The sequence below is a fragment of the Cottoperca gobio genome, unplaced genomic scaffold (genome assembly GCF_900634415.1).
Source record: "Cottoperca gobio unplaced genomic scaffold, fCotGob3.1 fCotGob3_347arrow_ctg1, whole genome shotgun sequence".
NCBI lineage: Eukaryota > Metazoa > Chordata > Actinopteri > Perciformes > Bovichtidae > Cottoperca > Cottoperca gobio.
In genome coordinates, this window is record NW_021166948.1 from 9,598 (window position 1) to 25,373 (window position 15,776).

At 41.2% G+C, this 15,776-nt stretch overlaps 1 protein-coding gene across 1 annotated transcript in view; it reads left to right on the plus strand.

Moving 5' to 3' along the window:
* Positions 1 to 11,570: 11,570 nt before the first annotated feature.
* The window catches only part of LOC115005704 (protein ELFN1-like), a 39,130-nt gene continuing 34,924 nt past the window's right edge, over positions 11,571 to 15,776 (plus strand). Inside the window, 1 exon segment of the mRNA XM_029427649.1 lies at positions 11,571 to 11,684. The gene's annotated coding sequence lies outside the window, so the exon portion shown is untranslated.

The window sequence follows — 15,776 nt, forward strand, 5'->3', positions numbered from 1 at the left end:
TTTCTCTCGCAGTATTCCTCCCGTCTCATTCCTCTGCACCAGCGCAAGGCAAAGAGCGGCCATAAGGTTGTCTCTCTCAGAGCTCATTTTTACAATCTCTGAATTTAATGAGCATCTGTGGCGGAGCAGTCGATGGTTTGCTGATGAGCGAGAACTCGTTTGTTTTGATCATTCGCTATCTGGAGGACTTCAAAGTTGGAAGTCTTGATAGATTTTTCCATGGGATGGAGTGGCAGGAGATCTCCAAAAGAAAAAAGATGAAGAAGGACACATCCTGAAAAGTCTAATCAAAGTTGTAGTGACAGAAAGTAAGACCCTAACTTTGCATGATGAAGTAAAAGAGAAGGAGGAGCTCAGAAAGGCCAGGAGGTCGTGCCGATCTGTGCGCGCTGACTCATAGAAGTCTGATTAACTGGCTTCAGTCTCCACTTCATCCAACATAGTTTAGTTAGTGTGAAATACACTTTTGCTTTGTGTATCAGACGCCCGGTGAGAGGTTCTGCTGCTGGTCTCAGATAGTATAAATCTCTCATCAGCTGAATGAAGGAAAGCCTCGACGGATCTAAAGCTGTTTATTGGTTTCTGTGCACTTTAATAAACCTGCGTAAAAGCTCAACAGAAAAGTAAACGGCAAAAAAAAACTAATTATTTTGGATCGTAACTGTTCCATTAATTTGCAAAAAATGATCCAATTTAACCCAAAAATAATCCAAAATCTGTACAAACACATACATTTATTACACTCTCCCCCAATCAGCATTATTGATCTCTGTGAGTTACTGATATTTTCCAACAAACAACAAAATATACTTAAGAACACAAACTTGTGTATTGAGGTCTGAACACCACTGTTATTGCCGTTTGATTATTTCATTATTTATTTCCAATTTCACTCTCACAATGTTACATCTTTAGTACTATTTCAGTCGTACATTTCATGAATCCCTTATTTTTGCTTCTTTTTTGTTGCCGTTAAGCCTCTTATAAAGTGTTTGTAGTGGCTGTTTGGTGCGTAAACACTGAAAATTGCATTTCGTTTGCTTTTTGTCAGTTAATCTGGACAAATTCATTACGAGACGAATCTCAATTCTGCCACAGAACAGAAATAGTCAAAAGACTAAAGCATAAAAGAGGTCAGATTCATTTTCCGATGATTTCCATCAGCAGAGGTAAACATTGTGTTTTCAATTTAGCTTTAACTTTGGTTCAGTTAAGTAATCTTCATCTTTACTCCAAGGTGAGCTTTTTGACTTCTCTTTGCAGCAATAAAGACACTGTTAATACCATTAACCAAAATGTGTTGGAAACAGTTTCTCATTTCTGCAGGGAGAAGGAGGCTCAATGTGCACATGGTGTTCTGGGTGAAACTATACCTTGAACTACTGGTGTTGGCCTGTACATAAGTAGCTGCCGAGCCATTTGTCTTTATAAATAAGAAACCCCTGAAGTGTCATTCATCTACATCCACTCATCCATTCTCTTTGAGATGTGCCGACTCCTTTTCTCCCTCCATCCCTCCCCCGCACACACTCACACACATATCTCCCTCTCCTCCCTCCCTCGGCTCACATCTCTGTAATTCAGATTATTTTAATTCATATTTTATCCTCTGCTGTTTTATTCCAACTTGATCTATTATTCACGGCCAGTTTTAAAATTAAAAGTACGTGCGAAGGTCACTGATCTGCTGTGCTTGGTCATTACTGGCTCACTCATACAAGATAACATGTGCGCTCACACACACGCACACACACACACACACACACCCACACCACACACACACGAAAATACAGAAATGTTTACAGAAATTATACATGAGGCATGAGACCAAGGTTCTTCACAGTGGCCATGTGCATGACGAAGCAGGAGACCAAGAGAGAGAAAGAAGAAGACATGGAAGAAATGGAGAAAGATGAGAGAGGACTCAATTCTAGTCAATCTTAACAGAAAATGCCAAGTAGGGTTACAACTAACAATTATTTTCATTATCGATGAATCTGCCCGTTAATTGATTCATCATTTGATCTAGAAAATGTCCGAAAATAGTGAAAAAGGTTCATCCCAGTTCCCCACAAGTCCAAGGTGATGTCTTTGAATGTATTGTTTTGTCCGTCTAAACCCCAAAGACATACAGTACATGCATTTTCTGACTTTTTTGTACAAGAGATGATGTAATCGATTATCAAAATAGTTATTTTTCTGCCGATCAACTAATTGTTGCAGCTCTAATGCTAAGTAGCAGATTACCTGCACACTGTAGTTCACCAGAAACACTAACTACATACAGTCTAAAGGACTTGGCCACTGAGGCTGGTGGACAAAGACACACCTGGCAACCCGGAGCAGCATGCAGACTCAGGTGTGCTAGAAAAGGAGCTGCACTTTCTGTTTCACCAGAGCCTGTATATGTGTATGCATACGTGTATGTATACGTGATGTATATGTATATGTGTATGTGTATGTGTATGTGTATATGTGTAATGTGTATGTGTATGTATATGTATATGTATATGTATATGTGTATGTGTATGTGTATGTGTATGTATATGTGTATGTGTATGTGTATATGTACATGTGTATGTGTATGTATATGTATATGTATATGTATATGTATATGTGTATGTGTATGTATATGCATATGCATATGCATATGTATATGTATATGTATACATAGGGAGCTCTTTACCAAATAAACTGAATATACATGTGTATAACTCACCTGCCAGATCATCAAATCACTTAAATCTCCATATATGCCTTTCTATTCTTCGTTTGTCCCTGTGTGTGTCTAATGGCCGTTGCTCTGCTGGTGCTCATATGGCGGTTACCGCTGATTTACTTCAATTTCATTACATTTTTATAATTGTTTAAATTGCTGAATTTGACTTTTCTGTTGTTTTTCTGGTCCACACTTGTAAAGCACCTCTGTAAAGCACTTTGAACTGCACTAACCTGTGTGAAAGCTGCTGTACAAATAAAGTTTGATGGATTGAATGATTGACCAGACAGGAAGAGAGACAAAAGACAGGAAAAAGTGAGAATAAGAAAGAGGGAATGATGGGAAAAGGGTTGGACAGAGGCTGTAAACTGAGCCAGTAGATGGTGGAGTTGGTAGGGAAAAGAGAAACGAGGGAGAGAGAGAGAGAAAGAATAGAGTAGTGCAGGGATGACGTATTTTTTTAGTTTAGTGGTCTCATTTAGCCACTTGTAGAAATGTATTAGGTATTTACACATAATGTACAGAAAGCCCAATATTCTCCTTCTCTGATGTGCATCTCTGTATTGAATTCTTAATTGCCTCATTTACCAGCCAATTAAATGGCAGTATCTGTCACCATGACAGCTCATTAGTTAATCAGCCTTTAGCTTAAAGGCAGTGTGTTTCCAGGCGTGTGTGTGTGTGTGGACGTGTTTGTGTGTTATTCTGTGGACGTGTGCAGCAGTAATGACTAATAACTTTGCCCAATATGCAACAGCCGATCGCTGACCCGATCACGTGTGGGTCTGTGTGTCTGCGAGTGCTGCTATTAGCAGGAAATGGGAAACGTTTCTTTTCCCCCCCGTGACTGTGTATGCAGACAGACGAGAGAAATGAGAGTTGTGATTCATGGCATTTTGTATCTGCAGTTGCTTCTGAATTCATTTCCATTTGTTTGGAGGAGAGATTAGCTCCATGCCTGGAAAAACATTGTCAGGCGACGCGGGGAAGCGGGTTCGACACCCTGCCAGACAGGGAAAGTCCCAGCAGAGCATGCTGGGAGTAATGACTAAGAACAATGGTGTTTTGCCTCAAAGCCGAGGAGTTCAATTATGATCTTTAATACCACAACTCTGACTGCACTTTATATTAAAGTCCAACGGAAATGAAATTGCAATGTATTTTTCCACTGCGGCATACGTAATTACATTTAAAAAATCAGTACTTAAATGAAAGAATTTCATATTAAATATTTTATGATTGCACCTACCGTCTGTGCCAGTCAAAACATTTCTGCATCAATCACTGCAGTCAATATTACTTTTCCCATCAGTGGGCACCGACTTACAGCTAGACAACAGCAGCAACAAACTTTGCACTGCAATCCACTTTAACTTTCAAGCTAATGTGATGTTTGTATTTAGCATGGAAACAGTTCTAGTCCTGCCACATGGCTGAAGAATGAGTGACCAAACCTGTATCTACTGAGGAGAAAGTACACTGGCATTGGAGTGAGAGGAGCAGCTATCTCCATAAGTATTCTTTAACACTGCGCCTCCTATTATGAGGTGTTTTATTCCTCAATATAGAAACACAGATTGTGACCACACCACACCACTTTAACAACAGTCTGTAACTAGTGTTGCCACGATACAAAAATGACGACTTTGATACAGATACCTGCCTAAACATCCAGGACGGAATAGCAACACTACATCGACAATCCATCAAAAACCGCTGCATTATCCATTCAAACCCCATTCTTGTCCTAAACCTCGGGTCCCCCCGAACCAAACCTTACATTCCCTTCTGACTTCTGATTCAACTCGCTCCACCCACGATCCAATCAGGCTCCAACAACCCCCAAAACACTTTTCTCTACCATCAACAAACTCCTCAAGCCCACATCATCTCTAACTCCTTCACCCCCTCCGCCAAGGTCTGCAACCTCGGAATCATCCTCAACCCCACCCTCTCGTTCCTCCCCCCTGTCAACCACATCACCAAAACTGCTTTTTTTCCACCTCAGGAGCATTGCCTGCCTCCGACCTTCCTTGTCCTTTACCGCTGCCAAAACCCTCATCCATGCCCTCATCCCTTCCAGACTCGACTACTCTCTTCAGTACGTCTAAAACTCTGCTACCCGCTTGCTCACAGATGCAAACACCCTAAAGACCACCAGGACCAAACTCCGGACCTGGGGTGATAGGGCCTTTTCAGTTGCTGCACCCTCCCTCTGGAATGCCCTCCCAAACCACGTCAGACAGTCAAACACTCTCCCATCGTTCAAGCAAGCCCTTAAAACCCACGTCTTCAAGATTACGTTCCCCTGCTGAACTAAAACATTATCATTCTTAATGTAGTGATAATAAAATGGGGTATTGTACTGGTTTAAACGGCGGGGTATTGTGATACCTAGTATAGAGACACCATCTGTAAAGTTAACCCAGTGATTTTCAACCACACACTAGTGTGCCGTGAGAGATCGTCAGGTATGCCATGGGAAATTATCCAACTTTTTTTTTTATCAATTTTCTCCGACAGCACTCGTACCGGAGCTCCGATACCCCCCTCCCCCCTCGCACCAGAGCCCCGACAGCACTCCGACAGCCCATCGCACCAGAGCTCCGACAGCATACATATATATTCCCCCAAAGGAACCCCGCACACCCTGAAATTCAAGTTTTTTGTTTTCTCCCTGCCTTGCGCATTGTCGCACAAACCTTCGACAGCACCCCTGTCCGTCCGTCGCACAAACCAGTTTGAAAAACGCTTTTATAGAGGGTATTTTGCCCAGATATGAATACAGGTGTGCCTTGAGATTTTGGCTTGGTCTTTGGTGTGCCTTGGCCACAGAAAGGTTGACCTAAGACCTAACCTAAGCCATTTTCACAGCAATTACTTCTAGAAAATCAATTTTAAGTGACTATTACCAATAGAAACGCGTTCTACAAGATGATAATCCTGATACATCATGCATGGATGGGGACATAAAGTAAACAGAACGTTGCCGTCCTGCTGCTGCTGCGGTCTTGTCAAAGCGCTCCGGGATGTTTCCGCTTTCGTGTTCATGCATAGCAGTTGTGCTGCTGTGATAAGCCATTTCCAATTTGGAGAGATTACAGAGCACCACATTGTTGGGTTTACGTCTAAAATACTTCCAGAGGATTTTAGGTGAGGTTTTTTAGCTGCAGCTTATTCTCAGGGGAATCCATGCTTTGAGCGCCGCCGACGCATGTTATGCAAATTGGCGGATTTTAGTAATCAATGACATTTGTTGCATCCCTAATACCACTGCTAAAAAAATGCAAATAAACTACAATTACCAGTGCATGTTAATTTGCGTGTCCATGTCCTTCCCTGCTCAGCTGGAAGTTAGCAGTCCACTCAGAGGCCTAAAGAACAATTTCTGATGCATCTACCAAAAAGTAGCTATTTCAATGATAAAAGCCTGATGGACTTTAACACAACACTGTGTCACCACAGTGCTGCCATCAGTGTATACACTTGTGCTTATGGAGTGGGAAGGGTCATCAAGCTCAAGTGCAAGCTCATAGTCTGTATGAAAGTTTTACAAGCTAGCTGTTTCCCCTGTAAGCAGTCCACTTGTTCTTGTCTTAGTTTGTTGCCTGGCTGCCGGCTCTATTCTTCTCACCACAATCCATGCCTCCTTCAGACTGTTTATGCCGCAGATTGTTCTCTGTCCTCTCCTGGTAGGTGTTCTTCCCATCCTCCATTCCCCTCTTTAGCTCCCTCTCCCAGTCCCAAGCCCCTGAGAGCGCTCTTCTTCCTTTTTAGAGGGGATTTGATGGCTTTGTCATCCAGAGTTTGTCCTTTGGAAAAGTGTTTTTTTGTTTGAATCTTAAGTGTCCACACAAACAGTGAAGTAATCCGTAATGCCGTGGGAGAGTTCTTTGATGTCCCACAGAGCAGGTTCGAGTCTGTGTATTCATTAACAGTCCAGTAGACCGTCACACACTCCTGAGACTAAACACAATCCTGACAGCGACAGGTTTCTGCTCCAAAGCATAGAAGGATTGAGCCATAGTCTGATTTTCCGGTCGAGGAGAAGGTGGCTGTACAAGTAGCTTCAAGTTCTGCTTTTGCATACATTAGATCAAGTGCTCTTGTTGATACAGTAGTTGATAAAGTCAATAAGTAGCCATTTGGGGCCAGTTCAACAAGCTGTAAATTCAACATTGACATAATATCACCTTATAAAGTTGTTAAGATGAACGTGTTAGCAATCAGTGATTTATTTACTATCTAGCAGACACTGAGAGACATTAGCATTTTTGTAGAGTCGTGTTTCTGGCTGCAAATGCGAATCTCCAAGTCAAATATGCTTGCTGTTTTTAGCTCTGATTTTGGTCTCCGCCAACTCCTGAGGGAAATATCTGAATCAGTAGCTGCTAAATGCTTCACGATGTTCATCAGCTAGTCACTAAATTTTGTCGGCCTGCTGTCTGGTGCTGGGCAGGTGGTGTGCGGAGGGCTTTTACAGCTCTCTTCACATAAAAAACACTACCTTCTGCAGCTAGAACAAGGTTGATGAGAGCGATCAGGGTGAACCAAACCACTGAACCAAAAGTTGAGGGCTGTAAAAATCAAAGCAATGTGCTGAGAGACACTTAAAAGCTTTGTAGAGTTGAGGAGAACTTCAAAGTCAGTGATGAGCCCGCAGATTATTATCACCTAAGAGTGACCCCTTTCAAATAAACTCAATTCATCCATGGATGACACATATTGATTTGTGCAGCTTTAAAAACACACTGAAATGGACATTCCCTGGAAAGCCGAATCTTTCATGGTGACCTCATCGTGCACTAATCAACATGGACATGAAATGTAACCACTAAATATATATGAGTTTTTTGCTGCTCTTCTATGACTTCACCCTCAATTTCTATTCCAATAGTTTACACTTTGAAACAAGTGCGCTGCTAAACCTGACCGGTGCCGGTTTTGGTGTGAACCACGTGTGTGAACAGCGTCTTTAACAACACAGACAATATAAAAACACATATTTCATATGGCTTGTTTTGGCAGAATCTAAATGGAAAATGCACTGTTGTGTCATAATTTAAAAAGCTGTGAAAATAAATAAATAAATTAAATACTATGGCATCTCCACCAACTGCATCTGTTTATCAACTAACTGAGATTCAACGACATACCTGCCACCTGAAACGCAGCCTTCACCTTCACACTGTTTAAATGGGTTTTCCCGCCCTTTCACACCAGCAAAAAGCAAAGCTAAAAATATCTTGCGTCACGTTATGTACCGCCCCGGTATCGTATTAAGGAAGTATTAAGGAATTGGTGATTTTTTAAAATATTTTACATACCTTGTACTTAGACTTTCCTCATTGTCGCATAATAAAACATACGTCACATGGTAAATATCACATACAGCACATGTTGCTTTGCAGTCAATGTGACATTCAGAGGAGTCCGACCCAGGCTGGCATAACCGGCTCGGTGCGCCCTGGGCTTGCCTGCAGCTAACTTGATTCTTTTAGTTTTTTTCCACAATAAATTAGATATCCCACGCTGCAGACCTCCCACTGTTGGAGACCAGCTGAGTCTGACTCACCCACACGGCTCCTGGGCTCGCTGGTCACTGTGTTTTTTAGCCTTTACAGACACCAATCTGTGAGGATAACAATAAACACTCTCTCCATTCGCAGCCAAGGGGACTACAGAGGAGCAAACGCACTGCTGATGCACAAGGAATAGCAAAAGATGGTTGCGTGTGTGTCTGTGAATGTGTGTGCGTGACAGTTCAGTAGTAGTTTCTATGTTTAGCTAATTTGCCAGCAGTAATTCATCACTGCCTGAGTTTTTAGTTATTGTTTTTTCCTGCAGGCTCCTCATCCATCTTTCCCCCTCGTGTTTTGCCCTTTTGTTTCTCTTTTGTTTTTCTCCCAAAGCTACTGCACCTCTTCTGTTTCATCCTCCACTTCATGCTGCTTTACCTGAATGATTTTCATTTGTGATGTTTTCAGTGAGTTTTCTTTTTTAGTTTGTTTTATGTCAAATGATGTAGATATTGGCCAGGTGGACTGGAGCCAAACAATCCTCCTTTAACAAAATTGTCTTCATGGTACAGTGTGTGTGTGTGTGTGTGTGTGTGTGTGTGTGTGTGTGTGTGTGTGTGTGTGTGTGTGTGTGTGTGTGTGTGTGTGTGTGTGTGTTTGTGTGTGTGTGTGTGTGTGTGAGAGTTTGTCTTCATTGCCTGCATGGACACACAAAAACACAACTCAATACACGTGTTAGCAATAACTTTCAGCTGTCAATTACACTCAATTGCTGTTCATTTGTAACAGTTTGCTCTTTTTGACTTTTCACTCTGGCGTTCCCTTATTTCCCAGCATTCCTCTCTCCCTCATCCGGTCTTTCTGTCTCCTTGTTGGTTCTGTCCATCTCTACATCCTCAGGCTCCAACGGCTCTCTTGCAAATAAGAAAGCAAGCTGCAGTGTGTTGATACATGTGTGAGTGTGTTGTTGTAACAGGGATATTTATTTCCATATTTCTTCTTCCTTGCTTTTCTTTTGATTGTGCAAGTTGCAGTAGATGGAATGGATTTAGTTCAAAGTAAAGACTACAGCTGTAAACTTTAGACTTAATGACTTTGTTTAAGACTTGATTACTCTGGGACTTGACTTGAGTCTCTTGTAACTTTTGACCTTGTAAAACCTGAAACAATGTCACACAGATATACTACGTGTGGGTTGAGGGACAACATCTCAGTTTAGTAAAAACACTTCTGCTTTACTAGAGCACATAATACTAACCATTAAATCACACAGCAGTGTAGGAAAAGGTAAACTGAGAGAAGGTCAAGAAATAACCTTCATGCTCAAGTTTTATGTCAGCTCCATAAAGTACTCAGGAAAGGGGAGAAAACGGCTAATAGAAAAACCACAGACTATTCAACGTCAGGTGTGAATGCAATGATGCTTGACTCAGACGTGTCCCAAAGCTGTTTTAGTTAGTACACCGTAAAGTATGTGTCATTTTGGAGAACCAGAGACCAGGTGATGACACACACGTTGATGAAATATGAGAAGGATTTTCACATACAATCAACCTAAAGTACCTAGCGTATATTCGTTTAATTCTCCGCGCTAACTCCATGTCAGGAAAATGCTATCAAATATGATTTACATGAAGAACCCTACTCACTTTAAATCAAAGACTTTGATTTTGAGTCACAATGCTGCTCCAATGACAACCTTTGCTTGGCAAATTATACCATAAAGAGGTTATAATGCAGAAAAGCACCTTGACAGAAGACTATACTTGTCAGAATAGTGCACTCATAAAATAAATATTCAGTCAATTTGCATTAAATTATCATACAAAACGTAGATAATCTGATTATTTAGCTGCGATTATTATTTCATGAAATCTAATTCGGAGTTCTGCAAATACACTTGGCATTTGGAAATGTGCTACAAGGGAATCAAATAACACTTATTAGCATGAGGACCAGGTTTAATAGACTTACAGGGGTGGACAAAATATCAGGAACACCTGATAGTGTATCATAACATAGTGTGTGATCATAGCTGAACACCTGTAAATAGGAACAGCTGGCATGCCCACATGTTGAAGCAGTACATGTGAATGAAAAGAGTTTGGAGGGTCGTGTATTTGCTTTAGCCGTCCCAAAATCAAAACACAAGAGCAAAAGTAATGGATTAAACCACGTGTCTGCTCTAAATGAAATGTTAGCATGCATTGCTAACTATCTAACTACAGCGACCTAGCATTATGTATTCCTGGTTGATTTTGCGACACCCTGCTGGTAACAGGTTTTATACTGCAGGTCAAAGAGTACTGCAGCATAACAACCTGTTGTTTTAATAAAGAAGTCAGGCAATAATTACCTGTTGTTTGTCCAATTTCTATATCCAAACCATCCAAAGGTTAGGGTACGGATGAATGCTAATTGTCATTACGTTTTTATCTGTACTATGACGCTAGGGCTAACTAGCTCTATACGCTGCAAATACAGGAACATGTCTTCAACCTTTTGCCTCAGACTTTTAGGGTATCGTGTATACAGCCGTCGAGTGCATATTAAACATCCTTTCACAGGCTTTTTTTTTTTTATACATTAAAATGTCAGCTGAAGATGGATATTTCAACTTATTCAGAGCTTTAGCAGGAGCTAACACTCGCTAAATTAAACAACATACCAGAAACACTTTACAGTAATGGGTAGTTTTCTATGCTGGTCTATTGCAGCTTTACTCTTATTGTTTTGTCTACAGTCTGAATCATTTAAGTCTTTTTTCTTATATCCCTTTATAGACTAAAAGTACACTTGTTCTCACACAAAGGTCTACTTGACATCTAGTCATGTGACAGAGAGCACAGAGAAGGTTGTTCAGTCTCAGTATGAAATTGTATTTTTCCTGTGAGGCACAGACTTACATTAGCCTTGGAAATAGGAGCTCTTTCTCGCCGTCTCCTTCTCTCTGTCCATCATCATTGCCAACTGTCAGATGTTGCTGTCATCCTCAGCCGTCCCTTCATCCGTCTCTCTAATGGGAATCCCCCTCTGTTTTCTCTTCACACGGCCCTTATTTCAACAATCCCTCACTTTTCTTTCTCTTGTGTCCCATTTCTCCGTCCATCTCTCCTCCTCCTCTGACACACATAGAGCTTTGAGGTGTCCTAATAATTGTGTTATATAAATATATTTTTTTATTATAATTTAACGAGTTTCCCTTTACCCCAGTGTTCTTTTCTTCCCTGATGCTTAGCTTTCCCTGTTTTGGGTTTTTTAATGTGTCAGACTGTGACGCTGTCAAATGATTTTCAAAATCTCTCACCTTTGTCATTCTAACCACCCTCTGTCTCCACCCGTCCCTTCTCCCCCGTTTTCTCTCTTTTTGATAGTGATGTGAAAAGCGCACCGAGACTGAAGGCTCTGCTGGTTCACAGAGGTCCTCCATCTCCAAAAACAAAAAGGTAAAAAACTTTCTTCCTTCCTCTTTGCCTCTGTCTGTTTCCATTTTTCATGCTCTCTGTCTCTGCTTCTGAGCGCCAGCCTTCCCTGCAAGATGAGAAGACGTCAGCAGAATACAAAACATTGCTTTAACGGTCCAGACAGAAAATGGCATGCAGCAAATTTTAAGAATAAACTTTAGACATAAAGTCTGCTTACAATGCAGGCATACAAGAGCACACACGCATGCTCTAGAGTGAGCAGAATATTCATCATGTGATTTTCTCGTTATCTGACACAAATACAAGAGTGTGTTTTGTGTTGCGTGAAAATACTATTTTTCTTTTCCCTTTATGAGGAATTGTGAGCTGTCAAAGGTTTAAGGGTTACGGCTGCCCAAGGACGGCGGGCTTTGTACCAGAAAAACAGAGCTGCTCAATGCCTCAAGCTGTGTGTGTATGGAGTGACGGAGCTGTAGCTCATCATGTCGAACATTACAGTACGATGTATATTTCTCGCCGGTCTGTTTTTTCCTCTCAATCTTTCCTCAAATCAGCATCAGATCAGTGAAGCCGTATGAAATGCACTTCATCACATTGTGATTATTCTCCCGTCTGTAAGGGAGGAGTGTTAGCAGCTGTGTGTCAGTGTTGAGGTTCCCTCAAATTACAGAAGGAATTCTCTCAGATTAATATTGTTGTAGTTACACACGTTCACACCTGGACGTTTCCAAGTAAAACCAAAGTCTGATGTGTGACTCAGTGACGTGGAGACAGATCTGTGTGAGGACACTGAGGCTGTGTACTCTGTGTTTTATCTGGGAAGTTGGCAACCTGAGGGAAGTGATATTCTACAATTAAATAGCACTCGGTGCATATTTTATGCTGATTCCAGTATGTTTAGACTCAGTATATTTCAATTGACTCCTTTTCTTGAAAAACATTGAAGATTTGAAGACGGCTTTCAAACAGCCTTCATGTTTCAAAGCCTTCACGCTTGACCTTCATGAAGTAAGAAATAAACATATACAATTGAATAATTAACTTAATAAATAAGATATGAAATAATTAATACATTTTAAAGCCTCTTTTTCACGTTTTGGGTGGGAGTGTTGGGGGGGGGGGGGGGAGCTGGGACTCGTGACCTCAGTATTTCTACAGTTTTGGTTCCAGCCCTAAGCAGGGACTGTGTGTCACTCCCCTGCTTCACTAACCTTTAGGCTCCTGTTGCCACAGTGGTCACCTTTTTTAACCTTTCCATTTGTGTCCGTACCGTGTGATGCTGGGAAAATGAACATCTTGGACAAGGTGGACTTAACTCTAAATGACTGTGATTCAGGGGTTAACGTGTGCTAACTTTAAAGTGTCCATTATCAATATTTTCAGTTTCCCTCAGATCTCTGGAACATTCTTTTTTTGTTTTTTTACAGCCCAAATGTTACTGTTTTCAGTATCTGCTGGATTTTTAAATAGGCAATTGATTCCTAAAACTTTCCAATATCAACTTAAATGTATTATTATTTAATTGTTATACAAATAAAATGCTTAATTCATAGGTAATAAAAGTCACTTACTTGATCTGCTATGACCAGTAGCCTATGTTGGTTAATGTTGGTTAAACTTTAGATATTATTATATAGATATTAATGTGCATCAGACATTAGTAAGCCAGTTAAGAGACTTTAATGACATTACATTTGAGCATTTGCCGTTTCCCTAGCATTGACGCAGTGGTTCAGCAAAATGTGCACACTTTAAAAACTGATAATATGTGAGCATCGTTTTCATTCTTGTTTCTGCTGCCCCCATGTGGCCAACATACCAATTCTACATCCCTTTATAACATACTTCATAAGAACGCACTAAATAATTAAGAAATGTCCCTGAAACCTGCCAGACTCCTTGTCTATCAGAGCTGTGCCCAAATTAAGATTCTTAACAAAAAATGAACAGCGGGAGAGTTTGCCGATCTTGTTACGATTATATCTAACCTGTCGTCCGAGATCAATAATCTCTTCAGCAGCACCGCGGACTCTAAATTGCAGTCACGGTCGCACTGCGGGAAGTCGTCAGTCTAACCTGGAGTTATCACAGACGCCATCGACAACATTTATGTGCAGCCGAAAAATCACGGTCTTCATCGCTGAGGGAAGGGACGAGATAACGATTGAGAGAACATCATCATTATCGTCACTGTGACCTTCATCATTTATCAGTTTAATCATAATAATCATCATTCCAACCTCCACAACTGTGCACATCATTGTTGCTCCGAACGTACACAAACAGCTTCTCGGGTCCCGTGTGGCCTCCTGCCCTCGTCTGTCAGCGTTTACACACCAAATGAAGTTTGACCAGGATTCAAGGCCTTGCTATTTCCATCGCTAATGCATGTGAATGACCTGTTTGTGTATGTCTGTCTGCCTGTAAGTGTGTGTGCGAGGGGTGTGTGTAATGAGGTGATTTTTATTCGTCCTCCCCGTCCTCTTGCCCTGTCAAGACCATAGATTCAATTTGTGTTGAGATAGAAAGAGAGAGATAGAGTGTGTGTGTGTGTGTGTGTGTGTGTGTGTGTGTGTGTGTGTGTGTGTGTGTGTGTGTGTGTGTGTGTGTGTGTGTGTGTGAGAGAGAGAATTTCCTGCCAAAGGATTCTCATCTTTGAGCCCAGAATCAGAGATGGATACAGAGATGAATGCTATTTTTGCCAGACTGTGTTTACCTCTATCTGTGTATGTGTGTGTGTGTGTGTGTGTGTGTGTGTGTGTGTGTGTGTGTGTGTGTGTGTGTGTGTTTTGTGTGTGTGTGTGTGTGTGGGAAAGAAGATGGAGAGCTCAAATTGAACAACTTGGCATAAGCTTGAGTGTGTGAGAGAATGAGAAAGAAAAATATAGAGGGAGGAGAAAGGGGGGCCTGAGAGAGAAATAGAGGGCTGGTTGGGTGTGAACCGAGTGCACGGAGAGACGAGGGGTTTTGGGGGAAAGTGGAATTTCAGATTACAAGAGGGCAGATATATCAGACAGGAAAGACAAGTGCTGCTCTGTGCGTCTTGTGGAGCACAGTGGGCGGATGAATAAATGATACACACGCACCAAAACAATGCATGTGTCACTTTCACTCAGAAATGGGTATTTATTAAAAAACCAAACGGTAGACTTTATGCACACACACACACACACACACACACACACACACACACACACACACACACACACACATACACACACACACACACACACACACACACACACACACACACATTGTTTTCATTAGTGAGCACAGACTTCTGTGATATGGGCAAAGCCAAGTCAATTTTATTTATACGGACTTAAATCACGCCCTTCTGATTTAGCATTTTTAAGGCATTTACAGTTTGTTAGCGACACTTAGCTCAAACTAATGCAGTCTTATACGGCAGACGTGCAACAAATGATGATGGTTGTAATGTTTTCATTGGAACTGTTTTCGAGAGGCGGTGATTCAGCTTTGTGGTCATTTTGTGGTGCTGTTGAGTTGTCTTGCATTATACGGAGAGGAGTTGCCGTTATTTATCCTACCATTATGTCACTTAAGTACTCGCACACGCTGTGTGTGGTACCAGGCAAGAATTGCGTCTCCTGTACAATGTCATCGGGAAAACAAATCAGTAATATATAAAAGGAGAAAGTGCAGCCTCGAACTCAAGGTGTTTTGAAAGTGCTCAGAAAAGAAACCTTAATAGCACGTCCCCTTAATAACTTGCATTCTGCTTTTGCAATATTTACCCGGCAGTAATGAGTGCTATGCACACAACTTGAGATTAAGACTTTAATGGAGACTTAACTCTTTCAGAACTTAACTTAAAATGTACCTCCGTATTTTACATGTTGACCTGGCAAAATCCTGGAGCAATGCAAATAAACAGGATAGCAACAATCAGGGCTCGCATGATCACAGTTTGCATATTTATGCATTGAAAGTATTTGTTTTGTTTGTAAGAAATACAAAAATATATATCTGACTCGACTCCACAGTGTCCAAATAATCTGTTCACAAGTCGTGAGGTCTCAATAGAGTCTCACACATTGTTATTACTTCAACCATGATCTTTATTCCAGCGAGGACAGAGCAGCTTTACAC